The 21,607-nt window shown below is 41.3% G+C and overlaps 1 long non-coding RNA gene across 1 annotated transcript; it reads left to right on the top strand.

The window, feature by feature from the left end:
• The first annotated feature begins 3,200 nt into the window (after positions 1 to 3,200).
• On the top strand, positions 3,201 to 19,711 carry LOC132400295 (uncharacterized). Its single transcript, XR_009514216.1, has 3 exons — positions 3,201 to 3,346; positions 17,130 to 17,177; positions 18,704 to 19,711. It is a non-coding gene; the product is annotated as an uncharacterized LOC132400295 (long non-coding RNA).
• Positions 19,712 to 21,607: the final 1,896 nt, after the last annotated feature.

Below are 21,607 nucleotides of genomic sequence, written 5' to 3'. Positions count from 1 at the left end.
AGACCATCTGGACCCGGGGATTTATTAGCCTTCAGTCCTACCAGTCTACTCATCACAGTTTCTTTCCTAATGTCAATCTGTCTCAATTCCTCTGATATCTTATGACCCTGGCCCATCCATACATCTGGGAGACTGCTTGTGTCCTCCCTGGTGAAGACAGATCTAAAGTATGCATTAAATTCTGTTGCCATTTCCCTGTTTCCCATAACAATTTCTCCCAATTCATTCTTCAAGGGGCCAACATTGTTCTTAACTATCTTCTTTTTCTTCAAATAGCTAAAAAAGCTTTTGCTATCCCCTTTTATATTCCTGGCTAGACTGAGCTCATACCTGATTTTTTCTCTCCGTATTGCTATTTTTAGTTAAGATCTGCTGTTCCTTAAAACTTTCCCAATCATCTGTATTCCCACTCATCTTAGCCCTGTCATACTTCTTTTTCTTTAATGCTATACAATCTTTGACTTCCTTTGTCAACCACTGTGGCCCCTTCCCCCCTCTTTGAATCCTTCCTTCTCATTGGAATGAACTGCATTTGCATCTTTTGTATTATGCCCAAGAATATCTGCCACAGCTGATCCACTGTCTTTCCTGCCAGGGCATCCGCCCATTTAACTTTGGCCAGCTCATCCCTCATGGCTCCGTAGTCTCCTTTATTTAATTGCAACACTGACACCTCTGATCTGCCCCTATCCCTCTCAAATTGTAGATAAAAACTTATCATGTTATGATCACTACTTCCTAATGGCTCCTTTACTTCAAGATCACTTATCAATTCCTGTTCATTACACATCACCAAGTCCAAAATAGCCTCGTTCCTGGTTGGCTCAAGCACAAGCTGTTCCAAAAATACATCCCTTAGACACTCCACAAACTCCCTATCCTGGGGTCCAGCACCTATCTGATTCTCCCAGTCCACCTGCATGCTGAAATCTCCCATAATGACTGCATTACCTTTAGCACATGCCAATGTTAACTCCCTAATCAACTTGTACCCAATATCCACGCTACTGTTTGGGGGCCTGTACACAACACCCATTAGGGTCCTTTTACCCTTACTGTTCCTCAGCTCAATCCACACAGACTCTACTTCCCCTGTTCCCAAGTCACCTCTTGCTAAGGACTGAACCTCATTCCTCACCAACAGGGCCACCCCACCCCCTCTTCCCATATTTCTGTCTCTACGATAGCACGTATACCCTGGTACACTCAATTCCCAGGCCTGATCCCCTTGCAGCCATGTCTCCGTTATCCCAACAATATCGTAGTTCCCCATTTTCATCTGAGCTTCAAGCTCATCTGTCTTATTTCTGACACTACGCGCATTCAAGTATAGAATTCTTAGCCCATTCCTCCTCTCTTTGCTTAAAACACTGTCTACTGTACCTAACCCAGCTCCTTGAACTTCCATCGGGCAAATTGCACCCTGAATTTTGATGACCTTCTCAAGATCACCCAAACCTTGTACACATTTAACCCCATGCACCTTCTGACCAACCCTCTGGATCTGGATCCCTGCCCCCTGCACATCTAGTTTAAACCCCCCCGAGCTGCACTGGCAAATATTCCTGCAAGAATGTTAGTACCCCTCCGGTTCAGATGTAGACCATCCCTTCGAAACAGATCCCAATGTCCCTAGAACAAAGACCAATTATCCAAAAACCTGAACCCTTCCTTCCTGCAACATGCTCTCAGCCTCGTATTAATGTGCATAATCATTCTATTCTTTGCCTCACTTGCACGTGGCACAGGTAGCAATCCCGAGATTGTCACCCTGGAGGTCCTGCCTTTCAGCTACACTCCTAACTCCCTGAACTCTCTAAGCAGGACCCCCTCACTCACCTTACCTACATCATTGGTCCCTACATGGACCACTACATCTGGGTTCATGCCCTCACTCTCAAGAATAGCCTGCACCCGTTCTGAGATGTCCCGGACCCTGGCACCAGGGAGGCAACATACCATCCGAGACTCCCGATCTGCCCCACAAAATCTCCTATCTGCCCCCCTAACTATAGAGTCCCCTAAAACTATCGCTCTCTTCTCTTCCCTCCTCCCCTTTCTAGTTGAGGGTTCAACCTCTGTGCCAGAGGCAGGACCACTACAACTCATTCCTGGTAGGTCATCCCCATCAACAGTATCCAGTACGGTATATTTACTGTTAATGGAAATGGCCGCAGGGGTGCTCTGCTCTCTCTGCCTGCTCCCCCTGCCTCTCTGGACCGTCACCCATCTGCCTACTTCTTGGTTTTTTGGTGTGACTACCTTCTGATAACTCCTATCTATCTCTGCTTCCACCTCCCGAATGATCCGTAGTTCATCCAGCTCCTGCTCCAACTCCCTAACTCGGTCTGTTAGGAGCTGCAGCTGGACGCACCTTTTGCAGGTGTGGTCATCAGGGACAACTTGTGTTGACCCTGACTTCCCACATACTGCATACGGAGCACACCACTGCTCTGACTGTCTCCCCCATACCTGAACTGGATTAATAGAATAAGTCTAAAAAGCACCTAGTGACCTTACCTTCTTCCCCTCAGCGAGCAATCACACAAGCTTACTGAAGTCCCCTTACGCCGAAGCCCACTTAGCCAAAGCCCAGGACTCTGCTTCCACGGACTCCGCTGCCCACTCGACGCTGCCAGTCGTCCCTCCAGAAGAATTCAGATTACTTAAAAAGGAGCATCATAACTTTAAAAGTTTATCCTAAATAATGAGAAATATTCTTCCTCAAAATGATCAATAGATTAAATAAAATGGTCAATAAGTACATTCTCACTCAAGGTGTGGAACTGATTACAGTACACCCATATTGGTGTATTTGATGGACAGAGCAAAGGGGCTTCAGTAATTGTTGTGTTGATCTGCCCACTTCCCCACTCACTATGGCACATAGCTGTTGCTGCCAACAGATCACTAGGTGCATTACATTTTTACATTTAGCTTGACTTGACCAGGCATGTGGTGTGGCTGTGTTGAGGGGAGAAGATCAAAACTTGGCACTGATAATTGGGTGAGCAGGATATGGCATGTTTCCAGAAGCTATTCTTATTTACCCAGATAAATAGTACTCTTTCAAAAACAAGTGCTAAATGAATCAGTGTTGCCTTTTTAAAGATTAGAGCTGATTAATAAATTACAAGGCAAATTTCAACTAATTCAGATCTTTTTCTGGTTTTCTTTCTGTTAGTGAACCACTTCCTGCACGTCACTAGACTTGGCAGTTCAGAGACATCAAACCTGACTTCTCTGAATGATCAACAGTGACCTCTGTCCAGTCATAGTTTTAGCAGCCTTCTGGAGCCTGCCAGTCCGAAGTAACTGAGTCAGACACATCAGAGATAGATTGCAGGTAAGTCATTGTTGTAGTTTAGGCTGCACTGTCAATGGCAGACGTAAGCAACAGTGATTGTAACACAAGCTTGGGTGGGAAGGCTAGCAAACTTGCAGTTGAAGTGGTGCATTATTCAATGATTTCAGTGGGGACATCACAGATTGACTAACACTACCCAAACAGGTCAACAGACTACTTCCACGTGGATTAAAAGAGCGTCGGTCCTGCTTGATCAATGTAATAATCCAGCTGAATGTTTTCCCAAAATTTGAAAAGACATTTGGCACAGCTCAGAGTACAAACCTGTAGTTTAACTTTAGATTAATGAGCAATACGAGAATGTGGGGGTTAATTGAAATTGTATCTATGAGTTTTGTTTGTGGCCTCAATCGGTCGTGGTCAACCATGGGTACTGCGCCTCTGGCAGTCTGGCTTCTCCAAGGCGCAAGCCAGGGCAGAGTTGATATGGAGATCCGTCTGTTGCCCATGCAGTGGGACCCCCCCCCCCATGCTGATGACAGGTCCAAAGGAACGACAGAAGTCGGTACAGTTTGGTGCCAGCAGCGTCACAGGAGTTGCCGTGCCGATGCTGGGTACAGTGGTCAGCCACCTTCGGGACTCTGACTCCGGATATTTCCTTGGGGTTTACTCCCAAAGCCTTTCCTGTGAACAGGTATAGCCGCAAGGCAGCAGAGGTTTATAATCGGAGTTTCCCTCTCCTAGATGAGCTACCATCCGTGGATAACAAGCCCCATCTGCCCGGAGCAATTGGTTTTAAGGCACCAGTGGTCCCCCTTCTCCCGTCAGTGAGAACACTATGTCTGAATCTATGAGATGCAAAAAAAAAACAACACATTTTGAATGTGGAAGTCCACAGTTAGGTATTTTGATATCACTTTTTAACTGACTTGTAGTTTTTTAAGCACCACAAGCTTAGCTCTGCTGAAAACGTTGCCCAAATGCTACCAATATACATTGATATGGTTTTCTTGCTGGAGCTGTGGACTGATCTGTACACTTCCAACAAAAAGCAGAAGAGAATCTTGTGACCAAAGGTCGAAAGGTAAGTAACTTGATGATGCACAGAGCTGATCATGATGTCCTGGGAGTGTCCTTTAATGGAGCAAGTTAACTGCTTTAATTTCACAAGTTCAGCTCTCAGCAGAACTTTTCATCAAACTTTCTATTAAAATACACATTCCTTTAAATGTTCTAGTCACATTGAGATCCAAATTACAATTATATTAGACAATTGAAGTTTACCCAATAGGTAACATCAGAATAAAGTATCAACTGATTAGATGAGGAGAAATTGTTGTGGATTTTTCTGCCTCAGAAACCTATGGATCCTCATTCATTGGTTCATTTTCTTGATCCCTAGGGAATGAGGAAGTTCTCCTTCCATTTCAGTTGTATTGGTTCTGAGGTGATAAAAGAGCCCAGGCTCTTCCACAGAAAGTTAAGGTCAGCTGACCAATAATTTGTGAGGTGGTCCAGTTCTTCCAATGCTTATGCATGGCTTCTCAGTGTTCCCAGTGGAAGAACTTAATATCTTTGTTAATTCTTCCACTCCACTCTGAATGTTCATGGGCCAGAGATGTCCCAGTGGAAAACAAATATTTTTTTTTCAAGGAGGCTTTAAGCACATCCTTGATTCGTTTCTTCTGGATGATAACTCTTGACAGAGATCAGAAAACAGTGTCTGTCTTGTGATTTGGAATCAGATGACTTTACATGCCATAAGCCCATGAGATATAGGAGCAAAATTAGGCAATTCACTCTTTTGGGTCTGCTCTGCAATTCAATCAAGGTTGTTTCACCCTACTCTCCTACATTATCCTTTTAACCCTTTTTCCAATCAAGAAATTATCAATCTAGGCCTGAATGACTAGGCTCACATGACCCTCAATGGCAATGAATTCAAGAGATTCACCACTCTCTAGCTGGGGAGGTTCCTTCTCATCTCAATTTAAAAGTGACCTTCCTTGTTTCTAAGTCACCTTTGGATTTCCTACTAATGGAAACATCCTCCCCATGTCCACTCTATCCAGGACTTTCAGTATCCAGGAGACTTCAATGAGATCTCCTCTGATCCTTCTGAACTCCATCAAATACAGGCTCAGAGTCATCAGACAGCCTTCATATGTTAAGCCTTTCATACTTGTGAATCTCCTCTAGGCCTTCTGCAGGATCAAAACGTCCTTTCCCACATACCACAGAATTGTTGACTATATTCCAAATGTGGCCTGAACAACAGCATGTAACACTTCACCAATATATCCTTGCTTTTATGCTCTGGTCCTCTTAAAATGAATGCTGACATTTGCCCGATTTAGATTCAAATTCAGCTGTATATATTCATTTATCACATGTACTTTGAAATGCACAGTGAAATGCAATACCTACATTAACAAGCAATATTGCCTAAGGATGTGATGGGGCAGCCTGCAAGTGTCTCTACACATTCTGGTGTCAAGTTAGCACACCCAGAATATTCACCAGAACAACAGAGCAGCAAAACAAGACAACAACAGCAAAACAAGCCCCTTTCCTACTTTCACAACAAACCAGCCAACGACACACACACACACACACAGACAGATCTTCAGCACTGGGTCAGACCTCCTCTAGGCCTCTGAGCTCTGGTGTTTGGCCTGCATTCTCAGCCTCTCAGACAACAGACATCCAATCTTCAGTTCCTGGTCCAGCATCTCAGACTCACAGTCACTGGGGCTCAGAACTCCGGACCAGCCAACCCAGGCTCTTCAAACTTTCGGCCTCAGCCTCTGGACTGGGTGATTTTGATCTTTAACCTTCGGGATTTGACTTTCAGATTTGCCGGATTCTGGACTTCAACCTACAGCTTCAAACTTTGGACTTGCTGACCTCTGGATATCAACCCAGGATTCACCAATCATGGGTCTTTGAACTCTAGACTTACACAAACCTCTTGACCCCTGGACCTGCTGACTTGTGGGGTCACTGGCCCTCATGCCCATATGGACCTCCAGTCCAGGGACTTGCCAACCTGGAGGGTCACTGGCCTCTATCTTCAGGGCCTGCTGACTTTGGTCCTTGATCATGGGGATCACTGGTCTTCATCCTCAGCAGCTGCTGGCCCAACCTCCGTCTTTGGGGATTATTGACCTTTGACGACTGAGCACTCCAGCCTGGAACTTAACTTCAGCTCCAGCCCTGGACTCTTTATTTACTGAAAAGAAAGGAGGTGTAAGCAGAGCAGACATTGTTGGATTGGGCCGTCATTAGAATGGTTGAGCTTTGGCTCATAGGTTTGGGTGAGAACAGGCTTGGGAAAACACAGATGCAACCTCTAAGTAAGCGCCTAGTAAGCTGTCATTTTTTCTATCAGTATACAGCTCGTTGACTGAAAATGGTTCCAGAGGTTCTTTGCGCTAGATGTAGGAACTCTAGACCTCCATTCTCCCTGCTAACTACACCCGCGTGAAGTGCATCCAGCTACAGCTCCTTAAAAGCCACGTTAAGGAAATGGAGCTGCAGCTGCATGACTTCAGCTCCTATGGGAAAATGAGGAGGTGATAGATAGGAGTTGCAGGGAAATAGTTACCTCTAAGTTGCAGGAGGGATATACCTGGGTGACTGGGAATAGAAAGCCAGTGCAGGACCCACCTGAGGCCACTCTCCTCAAAAATAAATATTCCGCTTTGGATACTGTTGAAGGAGAAATATCTTCAAGGGGTATCTGTAATGACCAGGTCTCTGGCACTGAGTCAGGCTCTGTGGCTCAGAAGGGAAAGGGGGAGAAGAGGAATGCAGTAGAGATAGGGGATTCCATAGTTTAAAAGAGCAGAAGACAGACTCTGTGGATGTGAAAGAGACACCAAAATGGTAAGTTGCCTCCACATGCCAGAGTCAGGGATGTCTTGGATTATTGGGTCCATGGTATTTTATAGGAGGACAAAGAACAGCTGGAACTCATGGTATATATTGGTACAAATGATATTGGTAGGAAAAAGGAGGAGGTCCTGAAGAGAAAATATAGGGAGTTAGGTAGAAAGCTGAAAGCAAGACATAATGAATGCATGGCCAAAGAATTGGTACAGGGGACAGAGTTTCAGATTTTGGGAGCATTGGGATCTCTCCCAGGGAAAGTATGACCTGTACAAAAAAGGATAGGTTACTCCTGAACCCAAGGGGGACTTCAGGAAGGGTAAGACAAAGGAACACATACCAATCCTCATAGAGGGATCAGAAGTGGAGAGAGTGAGCAGCTTCAAGTTCCTGGGTATCAAGATCTCTGAGGAACTAACCTGGTCCCAACACATTGAAGCAGTTATAAAGAAGGCAAGATAGCACCTATACTTTATTAGGAGTTTGAAGAGATTTGATATGTCAACAAATACACTCAAAAACTTCTATAGTTGTACAGTGGAGAGCATTCTGAAGGCTACATCACTGTCTGATATGGAGGGGCTACTGCACAGGACTGAAAGAAGCTGCAGAAGGTTGTAAATCTAGTCAGCTCCATCTTGGGTACTAGCTTACAAAGTACCCAGGACACCTTCAAGGAGCAGTGTCTCAGAAAGGCAGTGTCCATTATTAAGGACCTCCAGCACCCAAGGCATGCTCTTTACTCACTGTTACCATTAGGTAGGAGGTACAGAAGCCTGAAGGCACACACTCAGTGATTCAAGAACAACTTTGTCCCCTCTGTCATCCGATTCCTAAATGGACATTGAATCTTTGGACACTATCTCACTTTTTTTTGATGTACAGTATTTCTGTTTTTGCACTTTTTAAAATCTATTCAATATATGTAATTGATTTACTTGTTTATTTATTATTATTTTATTTACTATTATTTATTTTTTCTCTCTGCTAGATAATGTATTGCATTGAATAGCTGCTGCTAAGTTAACAAATTTCACGTCATGTGCCGGTGATAATAAACCTGATTCTGATTCTGATTCTGGAATTTTGCAGGCAGGCTTGCTAAAGCTGTTGAGGAGGGTTGAAATTAATTTGTCAGGGGAAAAGGAACAGGAGTGATAGGGCTGACGATGGGACAGTTGGTATACAACTAGATGCACTGTGTAGTGAGACTGTAAGAAGCACAGTCAGATGATGGGATAAATTTGCTGTCAGTGGGATGGATTAAGGTGTAACAAGGATCATGGATACAGGACTAAAGGTATGATATTTGAATGCACATGGTATACAGAATAAGGGAAATCACCTTGTAGTGCAGTTAAAGATTTGCAGGTATGAAGTTGTGATCACCTCTGAGTCATGACTAAAAGAAGATCACAGTTGGGAGCTTAAAATCCAAGGATACACATTGTATTCAAAGAACAGCCAGGTAGGCAAAGGGAGTGGTGTAGCTCTTGCTAAAAATGAAATCAAATCCTTAGAGAGGATTAAAAGATGTTCAAAGTTTAAAGTAAATTTATTATCGTAAAACATATTTGTCACCATATACAACCCTGAGATTCATTCTCTTGTGGGCATACTCAATAGATCAAATTACTACAATAGAATTAAAGAAAGAACACATCAACAGGGCAGATAAATAATGAGCCAAAAAAAACAACAAACTGCAAATACAAAAAAAAATGAAAACAAAGAATCAATACTACTACTACTACTAATAATAATAACAAGTAAAAAAGCAATAAATATCGAGAACTTTAGATGAAGTGTCCTTGAAAGTGAGTCCATAGGTAGTGGAAACAGTTCAGTTATAGGACAAGTAGAGCTGAGTGAAGTTATCCCCTCTGGTTCAAGAGCGTGATAGTTGAGGTGTAATAACTGTTCCTGAACCTGGTGGTGTGATTCATGAGGCTCCTGCACCTCCTTCCTGATGGCAGCAACAAGAAGAGAGCATGGGCTGGGTGGGTGGAGCGGGGGGATGTCCCTGATAATGAATGCTGGTTTTCTGCAACAATCTCAATGGTATTTAGGGCTTTACCCATGATGGACTGGGCCGTATCCACTAGTTTTTGTAGGATTTTCCATTCAAGAGATTGGTGTTTCCATACCAAGCTATGATGCAGCCAGTAAACATACTCTCCACCATACATCAGCAGAAATTTGTCGAAGTTTTAGATGAATCTGCTGAATCTCTGCAGATTTCTAAAGAAGTAGAGGTGTTGCTGTGCTTTCTTTGGAATTGCACTTCCATGCGGGGCTGCAGACAAGTCCTCTGAAATTAAACACGGAGAAATTTAAAGTTGCTAACCCTCAGTGAGGACTCCTTGATGTAAAATCCTTGTGTGTAGAGTTAAAAAAAATGCAGGGGGAAAAGTCCCCGATGGGTGTAATATACAGGCTTCCAAACAATAGCCAGGATGTGGGCTACAATTACAATGGGAAATAGAAATGGCAGGTAAAGAGGGCAATATTATGATAATGATGGTGTATTTCAATATGCAGGTAGATTGGGAAATTCAGTTTGGTGCTGGCTGGATCCCAAGTGAGGGAATTTGTAGAAGGCCAACCAGATGGCTTTTTAGAACAGCTGGTTTTTGAGCCCTTTTAGGGGAATTGCAATCTAGATTAGGTGTTATGCAGTGACCCAGATTTGATTAGGGAGCTTAAGGTAAAAGAACCCTTAAGAGACAGTGGTCATTATATGATAGAATTCACCCAGCAGTTCGAGAAGTTTTAGCTAAAGTTGGCTGTATTAATACTAGAATGGAAGAAAGGGAATTACAGAGGTATGAGAGAGGGACTGGCCAAAGTTGACTGGAAGGGGACATTAGCAGGGATTATGGCAGAACAGCAATAGCAGGTGTTTCTGGGAGTAGTTCTGAACGCATAGAAAATACATATCCCAAAGATGAATTGATTTACTTTATTAATTACATCCTTCACATACAAGGAGTAAAAATCTTTATGTCTCTATCTAAACATGCGATGTGCAATTTATAGTAATTTATATTAAATACTATATACAACAGGACAGTCAATACAACATAGAAATGTTAACATGAATTAATCAGTCTGATGGCCTGGTGGAAGAAGCTGTCCTGGAGCCTGTTGGTCCTGGCTTTTATGTGCAGTACTGTTTACCAGATGGTAGAGCTGGAACAGTTTGTGGTTGGGGTGACTCGGGTCCCCAATGATCCTGCGGGTCCTTTTCACACACTTGTCTTTGTAAATCTCCTGAATAGTGGGAAGTTCACATCTACAGTTGCTCTGTGCTCTCCGCACCACTCTCTGCAGAGTCATGTGATTGATAGAAATACAGTTCCCATACCAGGCAGTGATGCAGCCAGTCAGGATGCTCTCAATTGTGCTCCTATAGAAAGTTCTTAGGATCTGGGGGCCCATACCAGACTTCTTCAACCGCCTGAGGTGAAAGAGGCGTTGTTGTGCTTTTATCACCACACTGCCAGTATGTATAGACCACACGTGATCCTCAGTGATGTGTATGCCGAGGAACTTAAAGATGAAGAAATATTTTAAAGGACAACCATGGCTAACAAGGTAAGTCAAACACAGCATAAGAACAAGAGAGAGAGAGAGCATATAATTTAGCAGAAATTAGTGGGAAGGTAGAGGATTGTGAAGTTTTTAAAACCAACAGAGGGCAACTAAAAACACATAAAAGATTTAAAAAAACCTTAAGGAGACAAAGATGAAATATGAAGGTAATAAAAATATAAAAGAAAATAAAAATACATATTTTGGAGATGTTAAAGAGTGAAAGAAAGACAAGAGTGAATACCATTCTACTGGAAAATAACACCAGAGTAGTAGTGGGGGACAAAGAAATGCTTCAAGAACTTAAATATTTCATGACAGTCTTCTCCGTGGAAGACAATAGCAGAATGCCAGAAATGTGAGCATGTTGGGGATAGAAGAGAGCGTCATTGCTATTACTAAGGAGAATGTGCTTGGGAAGCTGAAAACTCTGAAGGTGGATAAGTCACCTGGACCAGATGGTCTACATTCCAGGGTTCTGAAAGAGGTAGCTGAAGAGATTGAGGAGGCAATAGAAATGATCTTTCGATGATCACTAGATTCTGGAATGGTTCCTGAAGACTGGAATTCTTTAAGAATGGAGGAAGGTAGATGAAAGGAAATTACAGGCCAGTTAGCTTTACTTCAGTGGTAGGAAAAATATTGGAGTCTATTATTAAGGATGAGGTTTTGGCATACTTGGAGGCAGATGATAAAGTAGGCCAAAATCAGCATAGTTTCTTTAAGGGGAAATCCTACCTGACATACCTGTTGGAATTCTTCAAGGAAATATTGAGCAGGATGGCCAAAGAAAAGTCAATCAATGTTGTTTACTTGGGTTTTCAGAAGGCCTTTGACAAGGTGCCGCACATGAGGCTGCTTAACAAGATAAGAGCCTATGGTTTTTTAGGAAAGGTACTAGCATGGATAGAAGATTAGCCGCCTGGAAGGGGATAAAGTATGGGAGTAAAGGCAGCCTTTTCTGGTTGGCTGCTGGTGACTGGTAGTGTGCTGTAGGTTTTGGTGATGGGACCACTTCTTTTCACGTTATATATGTAATGTTTTGGATGAAGGAATTGTGAGCTTTGGGACCAAGTTTGCAGACAATACAAAGATAGGTGGAGAGGCAAGTAGTGTTAAGGAAGCAGGGCAATTTGGGGAAATGGGCAAAGTGGCAGATGGAATATAATGTAGGGAAGTGTGTGGGTCATGTACTTTGCAGAAGGAATGAAGACATGGACTATATTCTAAATAAGGAGAAAATTCAAAAATGAGAGGTGCAAAGGGACTTGGAAGTCATTGTGCAAGATTCCCTAAAGATAACTTGCAGGTTTAGTCAGTGGTAATGAAGCCAAATGCAAATGTTGACAGGACTAAAATATAAACAGAATCAGGTTTTTTAATCACTGACGTGTCGTGAAATTTGTTAACACAAGGACATAATGCTGAGGCTTTATAAGGCATTGGTCACACCACACTTGGAGTATTGTGAGTAGTTTTAGACCTGTTATCTGAGACAAATTGTGCTGGCTTTTGAGAGTTCTCCAGCAGAGGTTTATGAGAATGATCCCAGGAATGAAAGGGTTAACATCTGAGGCGCATTTAATGGCTCTGGGACTGTACTCACTGGAGTTTAGGCAATCTGAGGGGGGATCTCATTGAAAACTATTGAATATTGAAAGACCTAGATAGATGTCGGATCATCTTTTAAGAGGCGGAACTCTTGAAAGGAGACAGGCACTGATGGAGTACCAAGCAGTGTTTTGAAAACCTGTGCCAACCAATTGGCAGATGTATTCAAAGGCACTTTCAATCTCTCTTGCTGCAGTTGGAAGTTCTCACCAACTTCAAAAGGGCAACAATCATACCAATACAAAGGAAGAACAGAGTGAAGTGGCGTAATGATTATCATCCAGTAGCTCTTATATTTATGGTGATGATGTGCTTTGAAAGGTTGGTTATGGATAGAATTTACTCCTGTCTCAGCAAGGACCTGGACCCACTGCAATTCTCCTATCGCCTTAATAGGTCTACAGTGGATATGATCTCATTGGCTCTTCCTCTTGGATCACATCTCTTCTCAGGCTTCTAGCTCTGTACATGTTTCAATTTTAACCAATTTTTCAATGACAAACTTTGCCATCTTCATCAGGGATAATGCCACAGCTTGTCTAGTCCAGAGGTATTTACACCCCCATGATCCATCCCTCCTGACTGGTTTGACTTCATCTACTCAGGTTTCCACTGTCAAACGTTGTTTACAATTGAGTTCCAGTTCTTATTTAGAGCAAGATCTTCATCTTCGTTAAAATTATTTTCCTCTGGTTTTCTTTCAATGGCTTCCTTTACCAGGTGGTTCCAAAAGCCATTGGTGCAACACAGTAGTTTTGTGCCATCAAAGTCAATCCTATGGTCATTGTGAATGCAATGTTCTACTACTGCCAGTTTCTCCAGGTAACCCAATGGATATACCTCCTGTTCTCCTTGATGCAGGCTTTCACCTTGTGTCCCACCTGGCTAATACACATTGCTCCAAGTTTACAGGGATTCCCGTAAATGCCAGCCATCCTGAGTTCCTAGTCACCTTTGACCCATGTAAGCTGTGAGTTGAACTTCCTTATGGGTTTGTGGATGGAATTAATCTGGTATTTCTTCAGGATCCTGGTGATCCTTCCATTGACTGTGGCAATATAGGGAATTCAGACAGTAGCAAGGTGTTCCTCCTCATTGTTAGGTTTCCTGCTTTTTCCATCGGCTCTTTTAAGGCCCCAATTAATTTCCGGAGGACATAAATGACCAGTTTCAACATGGTGTCACTGCTTACAAGCGTTCCCATTAAGGGCAGCTTAGTCCTCCAGTCAAGGCTTGATGAGGGTACCATGGAATTTTCTGAACACATCCATACATCAACATACTTCCTCTCTAAGGGGGACTATTATGAACAAATGGATGGGGTGGCCGTGGGATCACCCTTGTCATTGGCTATTGCTAATTTCTACCTGGAGGACTTTCAGGAGAGGGCTCTCTAAGTTCATTGTCCTTATGCCCCAAATGCTTCTTTCGATACATTGATTACACATTAGCAGTGTGGCCTCATGGACCCCAGGCACTCAAACAGTTCTACAACCATCTGAACAGCATCCAAACATACAATTTAAATGGAGATGTAGAAGAATAGTTGCCTCCCATTCCTGGACATTTAAATACGACTGAGATTAGACAGTAGCCTTGGACATGGCTTAGACAGAAACCTACTCAAACAGACTGAAACCTCAATAATGACAGCCACCATCATCTCTCTCAATGTAGAGTGGCTCTTTCTACTTAAATTAAGTGTGTATTTCAGACCTGGAGAGTCTCCACAAGGAAATAAAGCAATTATGCGTGACATTTTACAGAATGGCAAGAAGGTGAAGGAAATCAACTGGGCCCTTAAAAAAGTTTATGGGAAAACCAAGGAAGCACTAGATCATTTTTCATCTAGATTATAATACTATTTAAATCAGGCTCCTGTTTTTTAACTACAGCTCAACATTTAATACCATCATTCTTACAGGTCTGATCCCTCTGCAACCAGATCCTCACTGAAAGACTACTGTCTGTGCTGTCTGAAACTAATATCTCTACCTCTCTGATAATCAACACTGGCACACTTCAAGAATGTGTACTTAGCGCACTGTTCATTTCTCTCTACTCCCTTAACTGTGCACTACACGGGATCGAAATAAGCAGCAGGCTGTTGTCAGCTTAGTCAACACCATCAGGGGCACAAGCCTTCACAGCATCTTGGACATCTTCAAGGAGCAATGTCTCAAGAAGGCGGCGCCCATCATTAAGGACCACCATCACTCAGGCCGTGTCCTCTTCTCATTGAAACTTTCAGGGAAGAGATACAGGTGCCTAAAGACACACTTCAAAGATTCAGGAACAGCTCCTTCCCCCTGCCATCAGATTCCTTAATGGACATTAAGCCCATGAACACCAAGTACTTTGTTTATTTAATTTAATTTTAGAAATCTCTCTATATATACTTCTTACTGTAATTCATAGTTTTTATTATTATATATTGCAATGTATTGCTGCCACATAACAACAAATTTCATGACATATACTGGTGATATTAACCTGATTCTGATTCTGTGTGGCTGTGGAATGGATGTTTCCTATAGTGGGTAAGTCTGGGACCAGAGGACACAGCCTCAGAATTGAGAGCCGTCCATTTAGAACAGAGATGAGGAAAAATTTATTTATCCAGATGGTGGTGAATCTGTAGAATTCTTTCGGCTGTGAAGGCCAAGTCACGTAGGGTGTATTTAAGGCCATGGTCGATAGTTTTTAAATTAATCAGAGCATCAAGGGTTATGTGTAGAAGGCAGGGGGATGGATTTGAGAGGGATAATATATCAGCTATGTCAGAATGGCAGAGCAGACTTAATAGGCTAAATGGCCTAATTCTGCTCCTATGTCGTACAGTCATGGCCTTTATTCTTCCTATTAATGTGCTTAACTCACACTTCCTTAACATTGTATTCTATCTGACACTTTACCCATTCTCCTGACCTGTCCAAGCTCTTCTGCAGACTCCCTACTGTTATGTTTTGTAACTCCAGAACATTACACTAATTAGAAGAAAAGCAAGTGAGTCCAAAATGTGAGTCTAACTTTGTGTCTTTGTGCCTTGTGCGAGGCACGTACATATCACCTGGCCACACGATGATGAATGCAATTCACGTATTTTTACATATAACCCATAATGAATTATTTATCAAACAAAAATGCTTAATCAGTTTCAGATTCAGATTCAGTTCATTGTCATTTAGAAACCACAATGCAATGCAGTTAAAAAATGAGACAACGTTCTACGGAATGATATCACGATAAAGCACAAAACAGACCACACGAGAAAAAAACCACATAACGTTTGGAATCCCCAATCCAGAGTCCGGAGAGGCTGCTGCGTATCGATAATGCGCTACCGTCTTAGCACGTTCCCCGGAAAGGAACCCCAAACCCACTAGACAAAACTAAAGCTACAAGACCTACACAAAAGCATATAGTTACATATAGTTATAGTTAACATATAGTTGCAACAGTGCAGACAATACATTAATTGATAAAAGACAAACTGACAAAATCCACATAATTATAACACATAGTTTCAACAGTGCAAAGCAATACCATAATCTGATAAAGAACAGTCATTGTGCACATTAAAAAGAAAGTCTCAAAGTCCAGACAGCTCATCATCTCATGCAAATGGTAGAAGGAAGAAAACCTTCCTGCCATGAAACTCCAGCACCGCATCTTGCCGATACAGCACTCTGGGAGACCTGACCACAACCAATTCCGAGTCCGTCCAAAAACTTCGAGCCTCCGACCAGCCCTCCGACACTGAGCACCATCTCAACAACATATTAGCAATAATACTCAAATATTAGTGACAGCACTCCTCTCAGCTTAGCTATAAACTCCAACTCAACATAGAATGCATCTCAACCTAAATACTCAGAATACTATATAATACAACTACTATGTACAGACATCTCCAGCATAATAATTTGTTAAATTCTCCCATTCCACCCTGAAGATTTAATGGCTGTGGAGGATTTCTTACTCTTATGTCGGCTTTCATGACAAGGTGGTCAGTCTGCTTGGCAGATGAGGCTTCTTAAAGTTCAAGTAAATAACATCTTAAAGTCTCTCCTCTGCCTATCCTACTTGTCACCTCCTCAAAGAATTCCAACAGATTTGTCAGACAAGATCTCTCCTTGCTGGCCATTTTTTTTATCACATACTTCTAAGTACCCTAAAATTTCACCCTAAATAATAGACTCTGAAATCTTACCAACCACTGAAGTCAGGCGAACCTATCTATAATTTCTTGTCTTTTGCCTCCCTCCCTTTTTAAATAGCGCTGTCACACTTACAGTTATCCAAGTTAACTGAGACCCTCCCTGACTCCAGTGATTCTTGAAAGAGCACTACCAAAACTTTCACAATCTATTCAGCAACCTTTTTCTGAACTGTGGGTTATAGTCCTTCTGATCCATCTTCAGGCTTTTTTAGCTTCCTGAGTACCTTCTCCTTAGTAATAGTCACTACAACTCTGCCCTGACTCTCTTCAATTTCTGGCATATTACTGGTGTCTTCCACTGTAAAGAGAGGTATGAAGTACTTATTCAGCTCCTCACTGTTTTAATGTTCTCCATTACTACTTCTCCAGTGTACTATTCTGGTAATACAATATCTATTCTTGACTCACTGTAACCATTCATACATCAACAAAAAAAAAAGACTTTTAGAATCTCCTTTTATATCATTGTCTAGTTTACCCTCGTATTTCACCTTCTCCTCCTAGGGAAACCAGGGAGCTCAAAATAACCTCGGTGCTCCTGAAATAAGAATGGTAAGTACAAGAGCAAGGGATCCCTTTGCTAATGGAAATTCAAGGACAGATACCAGAAATTGTGTGTGTGGAGAGCACAATTAGTTATGCTGACATTCATTGGCTAGAAATACACTGACAAACACATTTCTTCAGTGAGGCTTTCAGCCCAGAACATTCGTTTTAGCTACAGAGTAGAGGGAAAGGACAGAAATAAAGTAAAGGAAATTTGTTTCTGTCAGAGGGAAACACTATTTTAGAATCACCAATGTTAGCTTTAGTTTTTCAAAATTATTCTACAGTACATGTTAAAAATCCTAACCAATTGCTAACTCTAACCTGACTTTATCCAAATTGGGCTCCTGTAGTGATCATTTGAAGATGGGTAATTGACTTTAAACCAGAGACTGCAGAACCTCTGGAATCTGCTCCTGATAGTGTTTAGCTATAGTGAAGCATCATTCAGTTAAGCAACATTTTTTTGGCAATCAGCAATTGCCACACTACATAACTTTTGTATTGTCCCCACATGACCCAGAGTTTTGATTTTGGTGCACTTTATAACTCTTTTGGAAGAGAATCATAACTACAAGCATTAGAATACAAAAGCAAATGACAAAATACTGTATATTGAAAGGTGATACCATTTTCTAAGCTTATAATTTAATTTATTCTGGACCTTGAATGCAGAAAAGCAAAGGGAAAACAGAATGAGTTGTCATGATATTTACATTGAAAGAAATGTTTTCCTCTAATCCTGTATTCTGTTACTGGAATATTGCCCTTTTAGAGTTGTTGAGTACTCCAGCCAACCAATATTTAAACTCGATATATTCCCCACAGTTTGCTTTTTTTTCTAAAGGGCCATTAGGCAGAAGTTTTCAATTTTTTCATCTTATTTTAAACCTTTAGAAGTGGAAGATTAATCCTTCACCAGGACAGCTGTATTCACATTGACAGTTTGTTCCATGCATACATAAACATGTCTGGTTGAAGTCATTTCACTAAGAATCCAAATGCATGGAACTTCTTTGAAAACTAAAATAGATAACTACACCAACAACAGTGGTTTCACCTACTGGTACTGATTCATGAACTGGGCAGTAATCATAACGATCAAAATCAAATCTTCCCAGACTATGAATTTTAAATTTAGCTCTTTAAACTTATTAAAGAGAATTATGCTGGTTTCTATATATTTCAGGATGTAGATTCTATGTACAGTAGCCCAGTAACCCATTAGCTTTGTATTGTGTTTGAAGTCTTAGTTTTCAAACCCTCATTTCATTTGACAGCTAATCGTTGTGCTGCACACGAAAGACAATGGGAACTATGAACGTCGATTCTGTTTTTATTGCCTTGGCTCTTGAGATGGACTAAAGTGGTCCATGTTTATTAGAGTCTTGTTGTTGGAGAGGGCAAATTGGTAAAGGACCTTTGTTTTGTGAGCATTCAGTATAAGCTTGAATTTGCTTGAGTGTTTCCATGAACAAGTTGATTGTTGTTTGGAGTCTGATTTTAAAATGCTCATCTTCTGTGTGTTGCAGGCCAACCGTTGAGAATGGCACAGCTTTCATTCTGGAAGAGATTTGATGTAAACTGACCAGTTAATCATTTGTTCTATGGCTCAGCTCCACTCCATTGAGAATTTTGTTGGATATGATGTGCAACATTAATTTGGGAAATACTGAAACAAAGACAGAGCTTTGCAATGATACTACGTTTTGGAGCTGCTGGCTGGAATCACAGCTTACATGCAATTGCAATTGAAGGGGTCAAGTTACAGCTGGCAGCCAAATTTCCATCCTACACTCAGGAATAATTATAATTGAATTTTAAAACCAGATACTTCTCACTAGCTTGATTTAAGGATTTTTGATTACATTTTCAAAATATACCAATGAATTTGAATTGGTAAAATATTTTATTATTGTCACATGTACTGAGGTAAAATGTAAAACTTTGTTTTGCCTGCCATCCATTGAGATCATATTATTTCATCAGTATCTCAAGGTAGGACAAATGAATAGGAATAAAAGAAAGCAGAAAATAGCATAACAGTAACAAAGAAAGTACAGTGCAGGCAAACAATAATGTCAAATAAGACCATAAAGATTTAGACTATGAGGTCAAGAGTCCATCTTATTGTATTAGGGGACAATTCAGTAATCTTATAACTATAGGTAGAAATTAACTTCACCCTGGTAGTACATGCTTTCAGGTTTTTGTATCTTCTGCCCAGTTTGTAGAGTAGAGAAAAGAAGAATGAATGTCTGGAGTGGGAAAGGACTTCGATTATGTTGCAAACAGGAGGAAATCTGCAGATGCTGGAAACTGAAGCAACACACACAAAATGCTGGTGGAACGCAGCAGGCAGGCGGCATCTATAGAGAGAAGCGCTGTCAACATTTTGGGCCGAGACCCTTCGTCAGGACTGATTATGTTGCTGCTTTTCTGAGGCATTGAGAAGTGTGGGAGAATATCATGAATGGGGCATTGGTTATTGTAAAGGACAGAACTGCCTCCACAAATCTCTGTATTTCCTTAAGTATAGCAGTTGCCATCCCAAGCCTGTATGCTAGGTATCACCTGACCAGTATAATCTCAGGAATAATTTGAAAGTGATTTCTAAATTGTGGTGAAATAAAGTAAAAATTTTACTCTACAAAATCTTTCCTGAATTAGTCATTCATTTTTACTTTTGCAGGTTATAATGTGGCCTGAGCAATCTCATAACTTGAATTTGAAAATCACTGTAAGCTTAGTGTATTACTTCTGCTGGCAGATAAGAACAAAATTATATTGACAAAGCATACTGTGAATCATTTGGGTACACATAGTTCCCATGCACTAGTATTGTTCTGCTGGGAAAGCACAATGTAGGACTACAGTAAAGGTTATAAAAAGATGCACAAGGAAGTCATGATTAGCCAAATATTAGCTTTAGAAAGCCAAAAGTTTCTAATGAGAACTCTGGAAGGGGTTGATCTAAACTACCAACTGGATTATGGCATCCTTCTCAGAGAAGGAGCATAAAAGCTGCATCATTTTATTTTTATCCTCATTGGCTCCAGATAATGACACAATAGGAAGTAACCCCTAGGGGGAATTTGATTTTGAGGTACTATCTTTCCAACAGCTTTTGCTTCTTCGCTTCAACACTTTAGACCATGAGGAAGTGATAAACAAACCTTTGTGATTTACAGCAGGAACTCGCAATGACAGTAAGAACCTAGGCCGGAAAAATATAATCAAGGAGAGCATTTTCATGGTCTCAGTCTCTCAAGTGCTGTCAATTGAAAGGGAAAATATCAGTTATTATTCAATTCATTTGCACATGAATCTTCTATTTTTGTGGATTCATTCATTCATGGATCATGTCAAGGGGAGCTTTGATTGTAGTTGTTGCTGAGCAACGTGAGCTCCACTGAGCACAATGTATGCATTTCCAAAGGTTTTTACTGTACCAGTAACTGTTCCGACTTCAGATGCTAGTCACTGCAGATCAAGCACTGTCACTAGTTAATACATTACAAATTCCTTTCAGTGTTTTGGGACAGACATAATACATTGAGTGGGCTGAATGGCTATAATGATTCTATGACTCTGTTCTTTTTATTATATTTGTACACAGCCTTACACAGAAAATAATAAGCTCCCTTTTCTACACATGTCATGTGCAAGATCTGGTATGATGACACTAGGGATGAAAGGCTTTAGTTATGATAAGAGATCAGAAAAGCCATTTTATGTCAATAGAACAGAGAATGTTAAAGGAAGAATAGGTAGATTTGTTCAAAATTAATGAAGGACTTTTTTTAAGGCAAATAGAGAACAGCTATTTCCAGTTACACACACAAAACGCTGGAGGAATTCAGCAGTTTAAGCAGCCTCCATGGAAATAAACAAACAGTCGATGTTTGAGTCAAAACCCTTCATCAGGATTGGAATGGAAGGGGGAAGATGCCAGCATAAAAAGGTTGGGGGGGGGGGGGAGAAGGGATAGCTAAAACGTGATAGGTTAAGCCAGTTAGGAGGACGAGGGAAAGGCAAAGGGCTGGAGAATGGAGGAATCTGATAGAGTGGACCATGGGAGAAAAGGCAGGAGGGGGGACACCAGGGAGAGTTGATAGGCAGGTGAGAAGATGTAAGAGGCCAGAGTGCGGAATAGAAGAAGGGGAATTTTTTAGAAGGAAGGAAAATCAATATTCTTCCCATCAGGTAGGAGGCTATTTCTAGTTCTTTGTGAGCCAGTAGCTACCGGCCATGAAGGTCAGTGGAGAAAAATACATTATGTAAAGGGGAATTTATGATGTAAAACATCTATGAGAAACAATGGTGTGCCAGAATTTATATTTAAACGCTATGTGTTTTGAACTTGATTTGATGATTTTTCATCGAAGTTAAAAAAGGACATGTATATTTGAGCATAAGATAGAGAATGAAACATA

Source organism: Hypanus sabinus, chromosome 10, assembly GCF_030144855.1.
Source record: "Hypanus sabinus isolate sHypSab1 chromosome 10, sHypSab1.hap1, whole genome shotgun sequence".
Taxonomy (NCBI): Eukaryota; Metazoa; Chordata; class Chondrichthyes; order Myliobatiformes; family Dasyatidae; genus Hypanus; species Hypanus sabinus.
Note: the sequence above shows the minus strand (reverse complement) of the source record. Positions and strands in the feature narration are given on the sequence as shown.